General features: G+C 53.2%; 36 non-coding genes across 36 annotated transcripts; 16 read left to right on the top strand and 20 right to left on the bottom strand.

The window, feature by feature from the left end:
• Positions 1–152: 152 nt before the first annotated feature.
• Positions 153–244, bottom strand: Trnai-uau (transfer RNA isoleucine (anticodon UAU)). Its single transcript is given in 2 exon segments — positions 153–188; positions 207–244. It is a non-coding gene; the product is annotated as a tRNA-Ile (tRNA).
• Positions 245–632: 388 nt separating this feature from the next.
• Trnar-acg (transfer RNA arginine (anticodon ACG)) lies at positions 633–707 on the top strand. Its single transcript has one exon. It is a non-coding gene; the product is annotated as a tRNA-Arg (tRNA).
• Positions 708–2,168: 1,461 nt separating this feature from the next.
• On the top strand, positions 2,169–2,240 carry Trnar-acg (transfer RNA arginine (anticodon ACG)). The gene has a single exon. It is a non-coding gene; the product is annotated as a tRNA-Arg (tRNA).
• A 981-nt stretch (positions 2,241–3,221) lies between these two features.
• Trnai-uau (transfer RNA isoleucine (anticodon UAU)) lies at positions 3,222–3,313 on the bottom strand. Its single transcript is given in 2 exon segments — positions 3,222–3,257; positions 3,276–3,313. It is a non-coding gene; the product is annotated as a tRNA-Ile (tRNA).
• Positions 3,314–3,693: 380 nt separating this feature from the next.
• On the top strand, positions 3,694–3,766 carry Trnar-acg (transfer RNA arginine (anticodon ACG)). The gene has a single exon. It is a non-coding gene; the product is annotated as a tRNA-Arg (tRNA).
• Positions 3,767–4,055: 289 nt separating this feature from the next.
• Positions 4,056–4,127, top strand: Trnam-cau (transfer RNA methionine (anticodon CAU)). The gene has a single exon. It is a non-coding gene; the product is annotated as a tRNA-Met (tRNA).
• Positions 4,128–4,378: 251 nt separating this feature from the next.
• Positions 4,379–4,451, bottom strand: Trnad-guc (transfer RNA aspartic acid (anticodon GUC)). The gene has a single exon. It is a non-coding gene; the product is annotated as a tRNA-Asp (tRNA).
• A 288-nt stretch (positions 4,452–4,739) lies between these two features.
• Positions 4,740–4,831, bottom strand: Trnai-uau (transfer RNA isoleucine (anticodon UAU)). Its single transcript is given in 2 exon segments — positions 4,740–4,775; positions 4,794–4,831. It is a non-coding gene; the product is annotated as a tRNA-Ile (tRNA).
• Positions 4,832–5,212: 381 nt separating this feature from the next.
• Trnav-uac (transfer RNA valine (anticodon UAC)) lies at positions 5,213–5,287 on the top strand. Its single transcript has one exon. It is a non-coding gene; the product is annotated as a tRNA-Val (tRNA).
• A 289-nt stretch (positions 5,288–5,576) lies between these two features.
• Trnam-cau (transfer RNA methionine (anticodon CAU)) lies at positions 5,577–5,649 on the top strand. Its single transcript has one exon. It is a non-coding gene; the product is annotated as a tRNA-Met (tRNA).
• Positions 5,650–5,897: 248 nt separating this feature from the next.
• Trnad-guc (transfer RNA aspartic acid (anticodon GUC)) lies at positions 5,898–5,969 on the bottom strand. The gene has a single exon. It is a non-coding gene; the product is annotated as a tRNA-Asp (tRNA).
• Positions 5,970–6,076: 107 nt separating this feature from the next.
• Trnad-guc (transfer RNA aspartic acid (anticodon GUC)) lies at positions 6,077–6,148 on the bottom strand. The gene has a single exon. It is a non-coding gene; the product is annotated as a tRNA-Asp (tRNA).
• Positions 6,149–6,255: 107 nt separating this feature from the next.
• On the bottom strand, positions 6,256–6,347 carry Trnai-uau (transfer RNA isoleucine (anticodon UAU)). Its single transcript is given in 2 exon segments — positions 6,256–6,291; positions 6,310–6,347. It is a non-coding gene; the product is annotated as a tRNA-Ile (tRNA).
• Positions 6,348–6,725: 378 nt separating this feature from the next.
• On the top strand, positions 6,726–6,798 carry Trnar-acg (transfer RNA arginine (anticodon ACG)). The gene has a single exon. It is a non-coding gene; the product is annotated as a tRNA-Arg (tRNA).
• Positions 6,799–7,085: 287 nt separating this feature from the next.
• On the top strand, positions 7,086–7,157 carry Trnam-cau (transfer RNA methionine (anticodon CAU)). The gene has a single exon. It is a non-coding gene; the product is annotated as a tRNA-Met (tRNA).
• Positions 7,158–7,402: 245 nt separating this feature from the next.
• Positions 7,403–7,474, bottom strand: Trnad-guc (transfer RNA aspartic acid (anticodon GUC)). The gene has a single exon. It is a non-coding gene; the product is annotated as a tRNA-Asp (tRNA).
• Positions 7,475–7,581: 107 nt separating this feature from the next.
• On the bottom strand, positions 7,582–7,653 carry Trnad-guc (transfer RNA aspartic acid (anticodon GUC)). The gene has a single exon. It is a non-coding gene; the product is annotated as a tRNA-Asp (tRNA).
• Positions 7,654–7,760: 107 nt separating this feature from the next.
• On the bottom strand, positions 7,761–7,852 carry Trnai-uau (transfer RNA isoleucine (anticodon UAU)). The gene is given in 2 exon segments: positions 7,761–7,796; positions 7,815–7,852. It is a non-coding gene; the product is annotated as a tRNA-Ile (tRNA).
• A 378-nt stretch (positions 7,853–8,230) lies between these two features.
• On the top strand, positions 8,231–8,303 carry Trnar-acg (transfer RNA arginine (anticodon ACG)). The gene has a single exon. It is a non-coding gene; the product is annotated as a tRNA-Arg (tRNA).
• Positions 8,304–8,590: 287 nt separating this feature from the next.
• On the top strand, positions 8,591–8,662 carry Trnam-cau (transfer RNA methionine (anticodon CAU)). The gene has a single exon. It is a non-coding gene; the product is annotated as a tRNA-Met (tRNA).
• Positions 8,663–8,907: 245 nt separating this feature from the next.
• Trnad-guc (transfer RNA aspartic acid (anticodon GUC)) lies at positions 8,908–8,979 on the bottom strand. Its single transcript has one exon. It is a non-coding gene; the product is annotated as a tRNA-Asp (tRNA).
• A 107-nt stretch (positions 8,980–9,086) lies between these two features.
• On the bottom strand, positions 9,087–9,158 carry Trnad-guc (transfer RNA aspartic acid (anticodon GUC)). The gene has a single exon. It is a non-coding gene; the product is annotated as a tRNA-Asp (tRNA).
• A 107-nt stretch (positions 9,159–9,265) lies between these two features.
• Trnai-uau (transfer RNA isoleucine (anticodon UAU)) lies at positions 9,266–9,357 on the bottom strand. The gene is given in 2 exon segments: positions 9,266–9,301; positions 9,320–9,357. It is a non-coding gene; the product is annotated as a tRNA-Ile (tRNA).
• A 378-nt stretch (positions 9,358–9,735) lies between these two features.
• Positions 9,736–9,808, top strand: Trnar-acg (transfer RNA arginine (anticodon ACG)). The gene has a single exon. It is a non-coding gene; the product is annotated as a tRNA-Arg (tRNA).
• A 287-nt stretch (positions 9,809–10,095) lies between these two features.
• Trnam-cau (transfer RNA methionine (anticodon CAU)) lies at positions 10,096–10,167 on the top strand. The gene has a single exon. It is a non-coding gene; the product is annotated as a tRNA-Met (tRNA).
• A 245-nt stretch (positions 10,168–10,412) lies between these two features.
• On the bottom strand, positions 10,413–10,484 carry Trnad-guc (transfer RNA aspartic acid (anticodon GUC)). The gene has a single exon. It is a non-coding gene; the product is annotated as a tRNA-Asp (tRNA).
• A 107-nt stretch (positions 10,485–10,591) lies between these two features.
• Trnad-guc (transfer RNA aspartic acid (anticodon GUC)) lies at positions 10,592–10,663 on the bottom strand. Its single transcript has one exon. It is a non-coding gene; the product is annotated as a tRNA-Asp (tRNA).
• A 107-nt stretch (positions 10,664–10,770) lies between these two features.
• Trnai-uau (transfer RNA isoleucine (anticodon UAU)) lies at positions 10,771–10,862 on the bottom strand. The gene is given in 2 exon segments: positions 10,771–10,806; positions 10,825–10,862. It is a non-coding gene; the product is annotated as a tRNA-Ile (tRNA).
• Positions 10,863–11,240: 378 nt separating this feature from the next.
• Trnar-acg (transfer RNA arginine (anticodon ACG)) lies at positions 11,241–11,313 on the top strand. Its single transcript has one exon. It is a non-coding gene; the product is annotated as a tRNA-Arg (tRNA).
• Positions 11,314–11,600: 287 nt separating this feature from the next.
• Positions 11,601–11,672, top strand: Trnam-cau (transfer RNA methionine (anticodon CAU)). The gene has a single exon. It is a non-coding gene; the product is annotated as a tRNA-Met (tRNA).
• Positions 11,673–11,917: 245 nt separating this feature from the next.
• On the bottom strand, positions 11,918–11,989 carry Trnad-guc (transfer RNA aspartic acid (anticodon GUC)). Its single transcript has one exon. It is a non-coding gene; the product is annotated as a tRNA-Asp (tRNA).
• A 107-nt stretch (positions 11,990–12,096) lies between these two features.
• On the bottom strand, positions 12,097–12,168 carry Trnad-guc (transfer RNA aspartic acid (anticodon GUC)). Its single transcript has one exon. It is a non-coding gene; the product is annotated as a tRNA-Asp (tRNA).
• Positions 12,169–12,275: 107 nt separating this feature from the next.
• On the bottom strand, positions 12,276–12,367 carry Trnai-uau (transfer RNA isoleucine (anticodon UAU)). Its single transcript is given in 2 exon segments — positions 12,276–12,311; positions 12,330–12,367. It is a non-coding gene; the product is annotated as a tRNA-Ile (tRNA).
• Positions 12,368–12,745: 378 nt separating this feature from the next.
• On the top strand, positions 12,746–12,818 carry Trnar-acg (transfer RNA arginine (anticodon ACG)). Its single transcript has one exon. It is a non-coding gene; the product is annotated as a tRNA-Arg (tRNA).
• A 287-nt stretch (positions 12,819–13,105) lies between these two features.
• Positions 13,106–13,177, top strand: Trnam-cau (transfer RNA methionine (anticodon CAU)). Its single transcript has one exon. It is a non-coding gene; the product is annotated as a tRNA-Met (tRNA).
• Positions 13,178–13,422: 245 nt separating this feature from the next.
• On the bottom strand, positions 13,423–13,494 carry Trnad-guc (transfer RNA aspartic acid (anticodon GUC)). The gene has a single exon. It is a non-coding gene; the product is annotated as a tRNA-Asp (tRNA).
• Between the last annotated feature and the right edge of the window lie 34 nt (positions 13,495–13,528).

Raw genomic sequence — 13,528 nt, 5'->3', positions numbered from 1 at the left:
TCCCGCGTGACACGCGGGGATACTAACCACTATACTACCGAGGAAGACGCAGCTAGCGTCTCGAATGCACAATTATGTTACTCAAATAGCTGATACATCTCAAACCTAGCCTCCTGTTGACTGTCAGAGACAGCTGCTATGAAATAAAAGTATGCCCCAGGTGAGGCTCGAACTCACAACCCCGGCATTGCTCACGGCTACTGCCTTATAAGTACGTGCGCTAACCAATTGCGCCCACTGGGGCTACAACACAGCGCTCTCTCAGTTAGCGGTATTCACTTTGCTGCAAACCAGTGGGTGGCCACAGGAAACCATACGATCGCCACCTGATGCCATACTGCGACTTTGGCACCTGACTACCAATGCTTCGTGCTATTCTGTTTCATATAGCTACGCTTACATGCACCATCAACCGGCTCTCGTCGTCGAGGAAAACGCGGGGAAAACGCGCGCCTTGCCTTCTGCTACCTGTCGAACAGCGAGAGCAGATGCGCTGGCAAGCTCTAAGCTCTGCAAGGCGCACTGCGGCCACGCAGCTGCACGAAAGGTACCTTCCTTGGGAGCTTGCTCAGCCATGGAGAACACGTTTCTTAGCGAATTGCACTTGTCTCGTAGAAAGAAGTGCTGCCATTGGCCCTTGTGGCGCAAGCGGATAACGCGTCTGACTACGGATCAGAAGATTCCAGGTTCGAATCCTGGCAGGGTCTCGGCATTCTGTTAGTTGCCGACGCGTAGCTGGGCAGTGGATTTCGTATGTCGCTCGCATCGTGGAGTAGCTTTGTTGCTCGCTGTGCATCTCGCAGCTGCATGTCGAGTCGATCGTGGTAATATCGCTGCCTGCAAGCGGTCAGCGTAGCGTCAGTCGAGCAAAGTCGAGACAAGTCAACGTGAGCGTGTAGGAGATGATACGCAATTAATATACAGTGCTGTGAAAGCGACGCAGACAACACTTCCCAAGTGTCCCCACTGTCACGTGGCGACGAGCGGGCGCAGTAGCCTAGCCAGCAGAGTGGCGCAGTGGAAGCGTGCTGGGCCCATAACCCAGAGGTCCGTGGATCGAAAACCATGCTCTGCTGAAATTATTTATATTTTGCGGACTGCGTCGAGCTCGATTATTACGCCCCAACGCGTGGGCTGTGGGTGCTTTGACTCCAGCGTTAACAGCAAACCCCGAATTCTGAAGTAGTGAAGAATGCGAAAGAAACAACTTCCTAAGATGTAGCATTTTTTAAGATTTCGCACCACAACACTCCCACGATCGCCAAAGTTAATGCCTCTTACGACCCCATACGGGCAACACTCGAACAGGTTTGTGAGATAAAAATCGCACCTCCCCCGGCGGGGAATCGAACTCCCGGTCTCCCGACGTGACAGGCGGGGATACTACCACTATACTACCGAGGATGCGCTGTAGACAGGTGCCCTTGTGCGAGAGATATGGTGCTAGTAGCCGCAAACGTCCTACACTAAGTTCGGCGAGTGATAGGAGCAGCAATTAAAAAATCGATGTGCCTCCCGGCGGGGAATCGAACCCCCGGTCTCGCCCGCGTGACACGCGGGATACTAACCACTATACTACCGAGGAAGACGCAGCATAGCGTCTCGAATGCACAATTATGTTACTCAAATAGCTGATACATCTCAAACCTAGGCCTCCTGTTGCTGTCAGAGACAGCTGCTAAGGATAATAAAAGTATGCCCCAGGTGAGGCTCGAACTCACAACCCCGCATTGCTCACGGCTACTGCACTTATAAGTACGTGCGCTAACCAATTGCGCCACTGGGGCTACAACACAGCGCTCTCAGTTAGCGGTATTCACTTTGCTGCAAACCAGTGGTGGCCACAGAAACATACGATCGCCCACCTGAGGCATACTGCGACTTTGGCACCTGACTACAATGCTTCGTGCTATTCTTGTTTCATATGCTACGCTTACATAGCACATCAACCGGCTCTCGTCTCGTCGAGAAAACGCGGGAAAACGCGCGCCTTGCCTTCTGCTACCTGTCGAACAGCGAGAGCAGATGCGTGGCAAGCTCTAAGCTCTGCAGGCGCACTGCGGCCTACCAGCTGCACGAAAGGTACCTTCCTTGGGAGCTTGCTCAGCCATGGAGAACACGTTTCTTAGCGAATTGCACTTGTCTCGTAGAAAGAAGTGCTGTCCATTGGCCCTGTGGCGCAACGGATAACGCGTCTGACTACGGATCAGAAGATTCAGGTTCGAATCCTGGCAGGGTCGGCATCTTGTTAGTTGCCCGACGCGTAGCTGGGCAGTGGATTTCGTATGTCGCCGCTATCGTGGAGTGCTTTGTTGCTCCTGTGCATCTCGCAGCTGCATGTCGAGTCGATCGTGGTAAATATCGCTGCCTGCAAGCGTCAGCGTAGCGTCAGTCGAGCAAAGTCGAGACAAGTCAAGCTGAGAGCTGTAGGAGATGATACGCAATTAAATACAGGCGTGTGAAAGCGACGCAGACAAACACTTCCCAAGTGTCCCAACGTCACGTGGCGAAGAGCGGGCGCAAGCCTAGCCAGCAGAGTGGCGCAGAGTGAAGCGTGCTGGGCCCATAACCCAGAGGTCCGTGGATCGAAACCCATGCTCTGCTAAAATTATTTATTTTGCGGACTGCGTCGAGCTCGAATTATTACGCCCACAGCGTGGGCTGGGGTGCTTTGACTCAGCGTTAACAGCAAACCCCGTAATTCTGAAAGTGGTGAAGAATGCGAGAAACCACTTCCTAAGATGTAGCATTTTTTAAGATTTCGCACCAACTACACTCCACGATCGCAAAGTTATGCTCTTACGACCCCCCATAACGGGCAACACTCGAACAGGTTTGTGAGATAAAAATCGCACCTCCCCGGCGGGGAATCGAACGCCCGGACTCTCCCGCGTGACAGGGCGGGGATTAAACCTAATACCTACGGATTACGGATGCGCTGTAGACAGGTGCCACTTGTGCGAGAGATATGGTGCTAGTAGCCGCAAACGTCCTACACTAAGTTCGGCGAGTGATAGAGCAGCAAATTAAAATCGGATGTGCCTCCCCGGCGGGGAATCGAACCCCGGTCTCCGCGTGACACGCGGGGGATACTAACCACTATACTACCGAGGAAGACGCAGCTAGCGTCTCGAATGCACAATTATGTTACTCAAATAGCTGATACATCTCAAACCTAGCCTCCTGTTGCTGTCAGAGACAGCTGCTATGAAATAAAAGTATGCCCCAGGTGAGGCTCGAACTCACAACCCCGGCATTGCTCACGGCTACTGCCTTATAAGTACCGTGCGCTAACCAATTGCGCCACTGGGGCTACAACACAGCGCTCTCAGTTAGCGGTATTCACTTTGCTGCAAACCAGTGGTGGCCACAGAAACATACGATCGCCACCTGATGCCATACTGCGACTTTGGCACCTGACTACCAATGCTTCGTGCTATTCTTGTTTCATATGCTACGCTTACATGCACATCAACCGGCTCGTCGTCGTCGAGAAAAACGCGGGAAAACGCGCGCCTTGCCTTCTGCTACCTGTCGAACAGCGAGAGCAGATGCGTGGCAAGCTCTAAGCTCTGCAGGCGCACTGCGGCCACGCAGCTGCACGAAAGGTACCTTCCTTGGGAGCTTGCTCAGCCATGGAGAACACGTTTCTTAGCGAATTGCACTTGTCTCGTAGAAAGAAGTGCTGCCATTGGCCCTGTGGCGCAACGGATAACGCGTCTGACTACGGATCAGAAGATTCCAGGTTCGAATCCTGGCAGGGTCGGCATTCTGTTAGTTGCCGACGCGTAGCTGGGCAGTGGATTTCGTATGTCGCCGCATCGTGGAGTGCTTTGTTGCTCCTGTGCATCTCGCGAGCTGCATGTCGAGTCGATCGTGGTAAATATCGCTGCCTGCAAGCGTCAGCGTAGCGTCAGTCGAGCAAAAGTCGAGACAAGTCAAGCTGAGAGCTGTAGGAGATGATACGCAATTAAATACAGGCGTGTGAAAGCGACGCAGACAACACTTCCCAAGTGTCCCACGTCACGTGGCGAAGAGCGGGCGCAAGCCTAGCCAGCAGAGTGGCGCAGTGGAAGCGTGCTGGGCCCATAACCCAGAGGTCCGTGGATCGAAACCATGCTCTGCTAAAATTATTTATTTTGCGGACTGCGTCGAGCTCGGATTATTACGCCCACAGCGTGGGCTGGGGTGCTCTTGACTCAGCCGTTAACAGCAAACCCCGTAATTCTGAAGTGTGAAGAATGCGAGAACCACTTCCTAAGATGTAGCATTTTTTAAGATTTCGCACCAACTACACTCCACGATCGCAAAGTTAATGCTCTTACGACCCTCCCATACGGGCAACACTCGAACAGGTTTGTGAGATAAAAAATCGCACCTCCCCGGCGGGGAATCGAACGCCCGGTCTCCCGCGTGACAGGCGGGGATACTAACCACTATACTACCGAGGATGCGCTGTAGACAGGTGCCCTTGTGCGAGAGATATGGTGCTAGTAGCCGCAAACGTCCTACACTAAGTTCGGCGAGTGATAGAGCAGCAATTAAAAATCGGATGTGCCTCCCCGGCGGGGAATCGAACCCCCGGTCTCCCGCGTGACACGGCGGGGATACTAACCACTATACTACCGAGGAAGACGCAGCTAGCGTCTCGAATGCACAATTATGTTACTCAAATAGCTGATACATCTCAAACCTAGCCTCCTGTTGCTGTCAGAGACAGCTGCTATGAAATAAAAGTATGCCCCAGGTGAGGCTCGAACTCACAACCCCGGCATTGCTCACGGCTACTGCCTTATAAGTACCGTGCGCTAACCAATTGCGCCACTGGGGCTACAACACAGCGCTCTCAGTTAGCGGTATTCACTTTGCTGCAAACCAGTGGTGGCCACAGAAACATACGATCGCCACCTGATGCCATACTGCGACTTTTGGCACCTGACTACCAATGCTTCGTGCTATTCTTGTTTCATATGCTACGCTTACATGCACATCAACCGGCTCTCGTCGTCGAGAAAACGCGGGAAAACGCGCGCCTTGCCTTCTGCTACCTGTCGAACAGCGAGAGCAGATGCGTGGCAAGCTCTAAGCTCTGCAGGCGCACTGCGGCCACGCAGCTGCACGAAAGGTACCCTTCCTTGGGAGCTTGCTCAGCCATGGAGAACACGTTTCTTAGCGAAATTGCACTTGTCTCGTAGAAAGAAGTGCTGCCATTGGCCCTGTGGCGCAAACGGATAACGCGTCTGACCTACGGATCAGAAGATTCCAGGTTCGAATCCTGGCAGGGTCGGCATTCTGTTAGTTGCCGACGCGTAGCTGGGCAGTGGATTTCGTATGTCGCCGCATCGTGGAGGTGCTTTGTTGCTCCTGTGCATCTCGCAGCTGCATGTCGAGTCGATCGTGGTAAATATCGCTGCCTGCAAGCGTCAGCGTAGCGTCAGTCGAGCAAAGTTCGAGACAAGTCAAGCTGAGAGCTGTAGGAGATGATACGCAATTAAATACAGGCGTGTGAAAGCGACGCAGACAACACTTCCCAAGTGTCCCACGTCACGTGGCGAAGAGCGGGCGCAAGCCTAGCCAGCAGAGTGGCGCAGTGGAAGCGTGCTGGGCCCATAACCCAGAGGTCCGTGGATCGAAACCCATGCTCTGCTAAAATTATTTATTTTGCGGGACTGCGTCGAGCTCGATTATTACGCCCTACAGCGTGGGCTGGGGTGCTTTGACTCAGCGTTAACAGCAAACCCCGTAATTCTGAAGTGTGAAGAATGCGAGAACCACTTCCTAAGATGTAGCATTTTTTAAGATTTCGCACCAACTACACTCCACGATCGCAAAGTTAATGCTCTTACGACCCCCATGACGGGCAACACTCGAACAGGTTTGTGAGATAAAAATCGCACCTCCCCGGCGGGGAATCGAACGCCGGTCTCCCGCGTGACAGGCGGGGATACTAACCACTATACTACCGAGGATGCGCTGTAGACAGGTGCCCTTGTGCGAGAGATATGGTGCTAGTAGCCGCAAACGTCCTACACTAAGTTCGGCGAGTGATAGAGCAGCAATTAAAAATCGGATGTGCCTCCCCGGCGGGGAATCGAACCCCGGTCTCCCGCGTGACACGCGGGGATACTAACCACTATACTACCGAGGAAGACGCAGCTAGCGTCTCGAATGCACAATTATGTTACTCAAATAGCTGATACATCTCAAACCTAGCCTCCTGTTGCTGTCAGAGACAGCTGCTATGAAATAAAAGTATGCCCCAGGTGAGGCTCGAACTCACAACCCCGGCATTGCTCACGGCTACTGCCTTATAAGTACCGTGCGCTAACCAATTGCGCCACTGGGGCTACAACACAGCGCTCTCAGTTAGCGGTATTCACTTTGCTGCAAACCAGTGGTGGCCACAGAAACATACGATCGCCACCTGATGCCATACTGCGACTTTGGCACCTGACTACCAATGCTTCGTGCTATTCTTGTTTCATATGCTACGCTTACATGCACATCAACCGGCTCTCGTCGTCGAGAAAACGCGGGAAAACGCGCGCCTTGCCTTCTGCTACCTGTCGAACAGCGAGAGCAGATGCGTGGCAAGCTCTAAGCTCTGCAGGCGCACTGCGGCCACGCAGCTGCACGAAAGGTACCTTCCTTGGGAGCTTGCTCAGCCATGGAGAACACGTTTCTTAGCGAATTGCACTTGTCTCGTAGAAAGAAGTGCTGCCATTGGCCCTGTGGCGCAACGGATAACGCGTCTGACTACGGATCAGAAGATTCCAGGTTCGAATCCTGGCAGGGTCGGCATTCTGTTAGTTGCCGACGCGTAGCTGGGCAGTGGATTTCGTATGTCGCCGCATCGTGGAGTGCTTTGTTGCTCCTGTGCATCTCGCAGCTGCATGTCGAGTCGATCGTGGTAAATATCGCTGCCTGCAAGCGTCAGCGTAGCGTCAGTCGAGCAAAGTCGAGACAAGTCAAGCTGAGAGCTGTAGGAGATGATACGCAATTAAATACAGGCGTGTGAAAGCGACGCAGACAACACTTCCCAAGTGTCCCACGTCACGTGGCGAAGAGCGGGCGCAAGCCTAGCCAGCAGAGTGGCGCAGTGGAAGCGTGCTGGGCCCATAACCCAGAGGTCCGTGGATCGAAACCATGCTCTGCTAAAATTATTTATTTTGCGGACTGCGTCGAGCTCGATTATTACGCCCACAGCGTGGGCTGGGGTGCTTTGACTCAGCGTTAACAGCAAACCCCGTAATTCTGAAGTGTGAAGAATGCGAGAACCACTTCCTAAGATGTAGCATTTTTTAAGATTTCGCACCAACTACACTCCACGATCGCAAAGTTAATGCTCTTACGACCCCCATACGGGCAACACTCGAACAGGTTTGTGAGATAAAAATCGCACCTCCCCGGCGGGGAATCGAACCCCGGTCTCCCGCGTGACAGGCGGGGATACTAACCACTATACTACCGAGGATGCGCTGTAGACAGGTGCCCTTGTGCGAGAGATATGGTGCTAGTAGCCGCAAACGTCCTACACTAAGTTCGGCGAGTGATAGAGCAGCAATTAAAAATCGGATGTGCCTCCCCGGCGGGGAATCGAACCCCGGTCTCCCGCGTGACACGCGGGGATACTAACCACTATACTACCGAGGAAGACGCAGCTAGCGTCTCGAATGCACAATTATGTTACTCAAATAGCTGATACATCTCAAACCTAGCCTCCTGTTGCTGTCAGAGACAGCTGCTATGAAATAAAAGTATGCCCCAGGTGAGGCTCGAACTCACAACCCCGGCATTGCTCACGGCTACTGCCTTATAAGTACCGTGCGCTAACCAATTGCGCCACTGGGGCTACAACACAGCGCTCTCAGTTAGCGGTATTCACTTTGCTGCAAACCAGTGGTGGCCACAGAAACATACGATCGCCACCTGATGCCATACTGCGACTTTGGCACCTGACTACCAATGCTTCGTGCTATTCTTGTTTCATATGCTACGCTTACATGCACATCAACCGGCTCTCGTCGTCGAGAAAACGCGGGAAAACGCGCGCCTTGCCTTCTGCTACCTGTCGAACAGCGAGAGCAGATGCGTGGCAAGCTCTAAGCTCTGCAGGCGCACTGCGGCCACGCAGCTGCACGAAAGGTACCTTCCTTGGGAGCTTGCTCAGCCATGGAGAACACGTTTCTTAGCGAATTGCACTTGTCTCGTAGAAAGAAGTGCTGCCATTGGCCCTGTGGCGCAACGGATAACGCGTCTGACTACGGATCAGAAGATTCCAGGTTCGAATCCTGGCAGGGTCGGCATTCTGTTAGTTGCCGACGCGTAGCTGGGCAGTGGATTTCGTATGTCGCCGCATCGTGGAGTGCTTTGTTGCTCCTGTGCATCTCGCAGCTGCATGTCGAGTCGATCGTGGTAAATATCGCTGCCTGCAAGCGTCAGCGTAGCGTCAGTCGAGCAAAGTCGAGACAAGTCAAGCTGAGAGCTGTAGGAGATGATACGCAATTAAATACAGGCGTGTGAAAGCGACGCAGACAACACTTCCCAAGTGTCCCACGTCACGTGGCGAAGAGCGGGCGCAAGCCTAGCCAGCAGAGTGGCGCAGTGGAAGCGTGCTGGGCCCATAACCCAGAGGTCCGTGGATCGAAACCATGCTCTGCTAAAATTATTTATTTTGCGGACTGCGTCGAGCTCGATTATTACGCCCACAGCGTGGGCTGGGGTGCTTTGACTCAGCGTTAACAGCAAACCCCGTAATTCTGAAGTGTGAAGAATGCGAGAACCACTTCCTAAGATGTAGCATTTTTTAAGATTTCGCACCAACTACACTCCACGATCGCAAAGTTAATGCTCTTACGACCCCCATACGGGCAACACTCGAACAGGTTTGTGAGATAAAAATCGCACCTCCCCGGCGGGGAATCGAACGCCGGTCTCCCGCGTGACAGGCGGGGATACTAACCACTATACTACCGAGGATGCGCTGTAGACAGGTGCCCTTGTGCGAGAGATATGGTGCTAGTAGCCGCAAACGTCCTACACTAAGTTCGGCGAGTGATAGAGCAGCAATTAAAAATCGGATGTGCCTCCCCGGCGGGGAATCGAACCCCGGTCTCCCGCGTGACAGGCGGGGATACTAACCACTATACTACCGAGGAAGACGCAGCTAGCGTCTCGAATGCACAATTATGTTACTCAAATAGCTGATACATCTCAAACCTAGCCTCCTGTTGCTGTCAGAGACAGCTGCTATGAAATAAAAGTATGCCCCAGGTGAGGCTCGAACTCACAACCCCGGCATTGCTCACGGCTACTGCCTTATAAGTACCGTGCGCTAACCAATTGCGCCACTGGGGCTACAACACAGCGCTCTCAGTTAGCGGTATTCACTTTGCTGCAAACCAGTGGTGGCCACAGAAACATACGATCGCCACCTGATGCCATACTGCGACTTTGGCACCTGACTACCAATGCTTCGTGCTATTCTTGTTTCATATGCTACGCTTACATGCACATCAACCGGCTCTCGTCGTCGAGAAAACGCGGGAAAACGCGCGCCTTGCCTTCTGCTACCTGTCGAACAGCGAGAGCAGATGCGTGGCAAGCTCTAAGCTCTGCAGGCGCACTGCGGCCACGCAGCTGCACGAAAGGTACCTTCCTTGGGAGCTTGCTCAGCCATGGAGAACACGTTTCTTAGCGAATTGCACTTGTCTCGTAGAAAGAAGTGCTGCCATTGGCCCTGTGGCGCAACGGATAACGCGTCTGACTACGGATCAGAAGATTCCAGGTTCGAATCCTGGCAGGGTCGGCATTCTGTTAGTTGCCGACGCGTAGCTGGGCAGTGGATTTCGTATGTCGCCGCATCGTGGAGTGCTTTGTTGCTCCTGTGCATCTCGCAGCTGCATGTCGAGTCGATCGTGGTAAATATCGCTGCCTGCAAGCGTCAGCGTAGCGTCAGTCGAGCAAAGTCGAGACAAGTCAAGCTGAGAGCTGTAGGAGATGATACGCAATTAAATACAGGCGTGTGAAAGCGACGCAGACAACACTTCCCAAGTGTCCCACGTCACGTGGCGAAGAGCGGGCGCAAGCCTAGCCAGCAGAGTGGCGCAGTGGAAGCGTGCTGGGCCCATAACCCAGAGGTCCGTGGATCGAAACCATGCTCTGCTAAAATTATTTATTTTGCGGACTGCGTCGAGCTCGATTATTACGCCCACAGCGTGGGCTGGGGTGCTTTGACTCAGCGTTAACAGCAAACCCCGTAATTCTGAAGTGTGAAGAATGCGAGAACCACTTCCTAAGATGTAGCATTTTTTAAGATTTCGCACCAACTACACTCCACGATCGCAAAGTTAATGCTCTTACGACCCCCATACGGGCAACACTCGAACAGGTTTGTGAGATAAAAATCGCACCTCCCCGGCGGGGAATCGAACGCCGGTCTCCCGCGTGACAGGCGGGGATACTAACCACTATACTACCGAGGATGCGCTGTAGACAGGTGCCCTTGTGCGAGAGATATGGTGCTAGTAGCCGCAAACGTCCTACACTAAGTTCGGCGAGTGATAGAGCAGCAATTAAAAATCGGATGTGCCTCCCCGGCGGGGAATCGAACCCCGGTCTCCCGCGTGACAGGCGGGGATACTAACCACTATACTACCGAGGAAGACGCAGCTAGCGTCTCGAATGCACAATTATGTTACTCAAATAGCTGATACATCTCAAACCTAGCCTCCTGTTGCTGTCAGAGACAGCTGCTATGAAATAAAAGTATGCCCCAGGTGAGGCTCGAACTCACAACCCCGGCATTGCTCACGGCTACTGCCTTATAAGTACCGTGCGCTAACCAATTGCGCCACTGGGGCTACAACACAGCGCTCTCAGTTAGCGGTATTCACTTTGCTGCAAACCAGTGGTGGCCACAGAAACATACGATCGCCACCTGATGCCATACTGCGACTTTGGCACCTGACTACCAATGCTTCGTGCTATTCTTGTTTCATATGCTACGCTTACATGCACATCAACCGGCTCTCGTCGTCGAGAAAACGCGGGAAAACGCGCGCCTTGCCTTCTGCTACCTGTCGAACAGCGAGAGCAGATGCGTGGCAAGCTCTAAGCTCTGCAGGCGCACTGCGGCCACGCAGCTGCACGAAAGGTACCTTCCTTGGGAGCTTGCTCAGCCATGGAGAACACGTTTCTTAGCGAATTGCACTTGTCTCGTAGAAAGAAGTGCTGCCATTGGCCCTGTGGCGCAACGGATAACGCGTCTGACTACGGATCAGAAGATTCCAGGTTCGAATCCTGGCAGGGTCGGCATTCTGTTAGTTGCCGACGCGTAGCTGGGCAGTGGATTTCGTATGTCGCCGCATCGTGGAGTGCTTTGTTGCTCCTGTGCATCTCGCAGCTGCATGTCGAGTCGATCGTGGTAAATATCGCTGCCTGCAAGCGTCAGCGTAGCGTCAGTCGAGCAAAGTCGAGACAAGTCAAGCTGAGAGCTGTAGGAGATGATACGCAATTAAATACAGGCGTGTGAAAGCGACGCAGACAACACTTCCCAAGTGTCCCACGTCACGTGGCGAAGAGCGGGCGCAAGCCTAGCCAGCAGAGTGGCGCAGTGGAAGCGTGCTGGGCCCATAACCCAGAGGTCCGTGGATCGAAACCATGCTCTGCTAAAATTATTTATTTTGCGGACTGCGTCGAGCTCGATTATTACGCCCACAGCGTGGGCTGGGGTGCTTTGACTCAGCGTTAACAGCAAACCCCGTAATTCTGAAGTGTGAAGAATGCGAGAACCACTTCCTAAGATGTAGCATTTTTTAAGATTTCGCACCAACTACACTCCACGATCGCAAAGTTAATGCTCTTACGACCCCCATACGGGCAACACTCGAACAGGTTTGTGAGATAAAAATCGCACCTCCCCGGCGGGGAATCGAACGCCGGTCTCCCGCGTGACAGGCGGGGATACTAACCACTATACTACCGAGGATGCGCTGTAGACAGGTGCCCTTGTGCGAGAGATATGGTGCTAGTAGCCGCAAACGTCCTACACTAAGTTCGGCGAGTGATAGAGCAGCAATTAAAAATCGGATGTGCCTCCCCGGCGGGGAATCGAACCCCGGTCTCCCGCGTGACACGCGGGGATACTAACCACTATACTACCGAGGAAGACGCAGCTAGCGTCTCGAATGCACAATTATGTTACTCAAATAGCTGATACATCTCAAACCTAGCCTCCTGTTGCTGTCAGAGACAGCTGCTATGAAATAAAAGTATGCCCCAGGTGAGGCTCGAACTCACAACCCCGGCATTGCTCACGGCTACTGCCTTATAAGTACCGTGCGCTAACCAATTGCGCCACTGGGGCTACAACACAGCGCTCTCAGTTAGCGGTATTCACTTTGCTGCAAACCAGTGGTGGCCACAGAAACATACGATCGCCACCTGATGCCATACTGCGACTTTGGCACCTGACTACCAATGCTTCGTGCTATTCTTGTTTCATATGCTACGCTTACATGCACATCAACCGGCTCTCGTCGTCGAGAAAACGCGGGAAAACGCGCGCCTTGCCTTCTGCTACCTGTCGAACAGCGAGAGCAGATGCGTGGCAAGCTCTAAGCTCTGCAGGCGCACTGCGGCCACGCAGCTGCACGAAAGGTACCTTCCTTGGGAGCTTGCTCAGCCATGGAGAACACGTTTCTTAGCGAATTGCACTTGTCTCGTAGAAAGAAGTGCTGCCATTGGCCCTGTGGCGCAACGGATAACGCGTCTGACTACGGATCAGAAGATTCCAGGTTCGAATCCTGGCAGGGTCGGCATTCTGTTAGTTGCCGACGCGTAGCTGGGCAGTGGATTTCGTATGTCGCCGCATCGTGGAGTGCTTTGTTGCTCCTGTGCATCTCGCAGCTGCATGTCGAGTCGATCGTGGTAAATATCGCTGCCTGCAAGCGTCAGCGTAGCGTCAGTCGAGCAAAGTCGAGACAAGTCAAGCTGAGAGCTGTAGGAGATGATACGCAATTAAATACAGGCGTGTGAAAGCGACGCAGACAACACTTCCCAAGTGTCCCACGTCACGTGGCGAAGAGCGGGCGCAAGCCTAGCCAGCAGAGTGGCGCAGTGGAAGCGTGCTGGGCCCATAACCCAGAGGTCCGTGGATCGAAACCATGCTCTGCTAAAATTATTTATTTTGCGGACTGCGTCGAGCTCGATTATTACGCCCACAGCGTGGGCTGGGGTGCTTTGACTCAGCGTTAACAGCAAACCCCGTAATTCTGAAGTGTGAAGAATGCGAGAACCACTTCCTAAGATGTAGCATTTTTTAAGATTTCGCACCAACTACACTCCACGATCGCAAAGTTAATGCTCTTACGACCCCCATACGGGCAACACTCGAACAGGTTTGTGAGATAAAAATCGCACCTCCCCGGCGGGGAATCGAACGCCGGTCTCCCGCGTGACAGGCGGGGATACTAACCACTATACTACCGAGGATGCGCTGTAGACAGGTGCCCTTGTGCGAGAGATA

Source organism: Schistocerca serialis, unplaced genomic scaffold, assembly GCF_023864345.2.
Source record: "Schistocerca serialis cubense isolate TAMUIC-IGC-003099 unplaced genomic scaffold, iqSchSeri2.2 HiC_scaffold_103, whole genome shotgun sequence".
Lineage (NCBI taxonomy): Eukaryota > Metazoa > Arthropoda > Insecta > Orthoptera > Acrididae > Schistocerca > Schistocerca serialis.
This window is presented reverse-complemented; position numbering and strand designations above follow the sequence as displayed.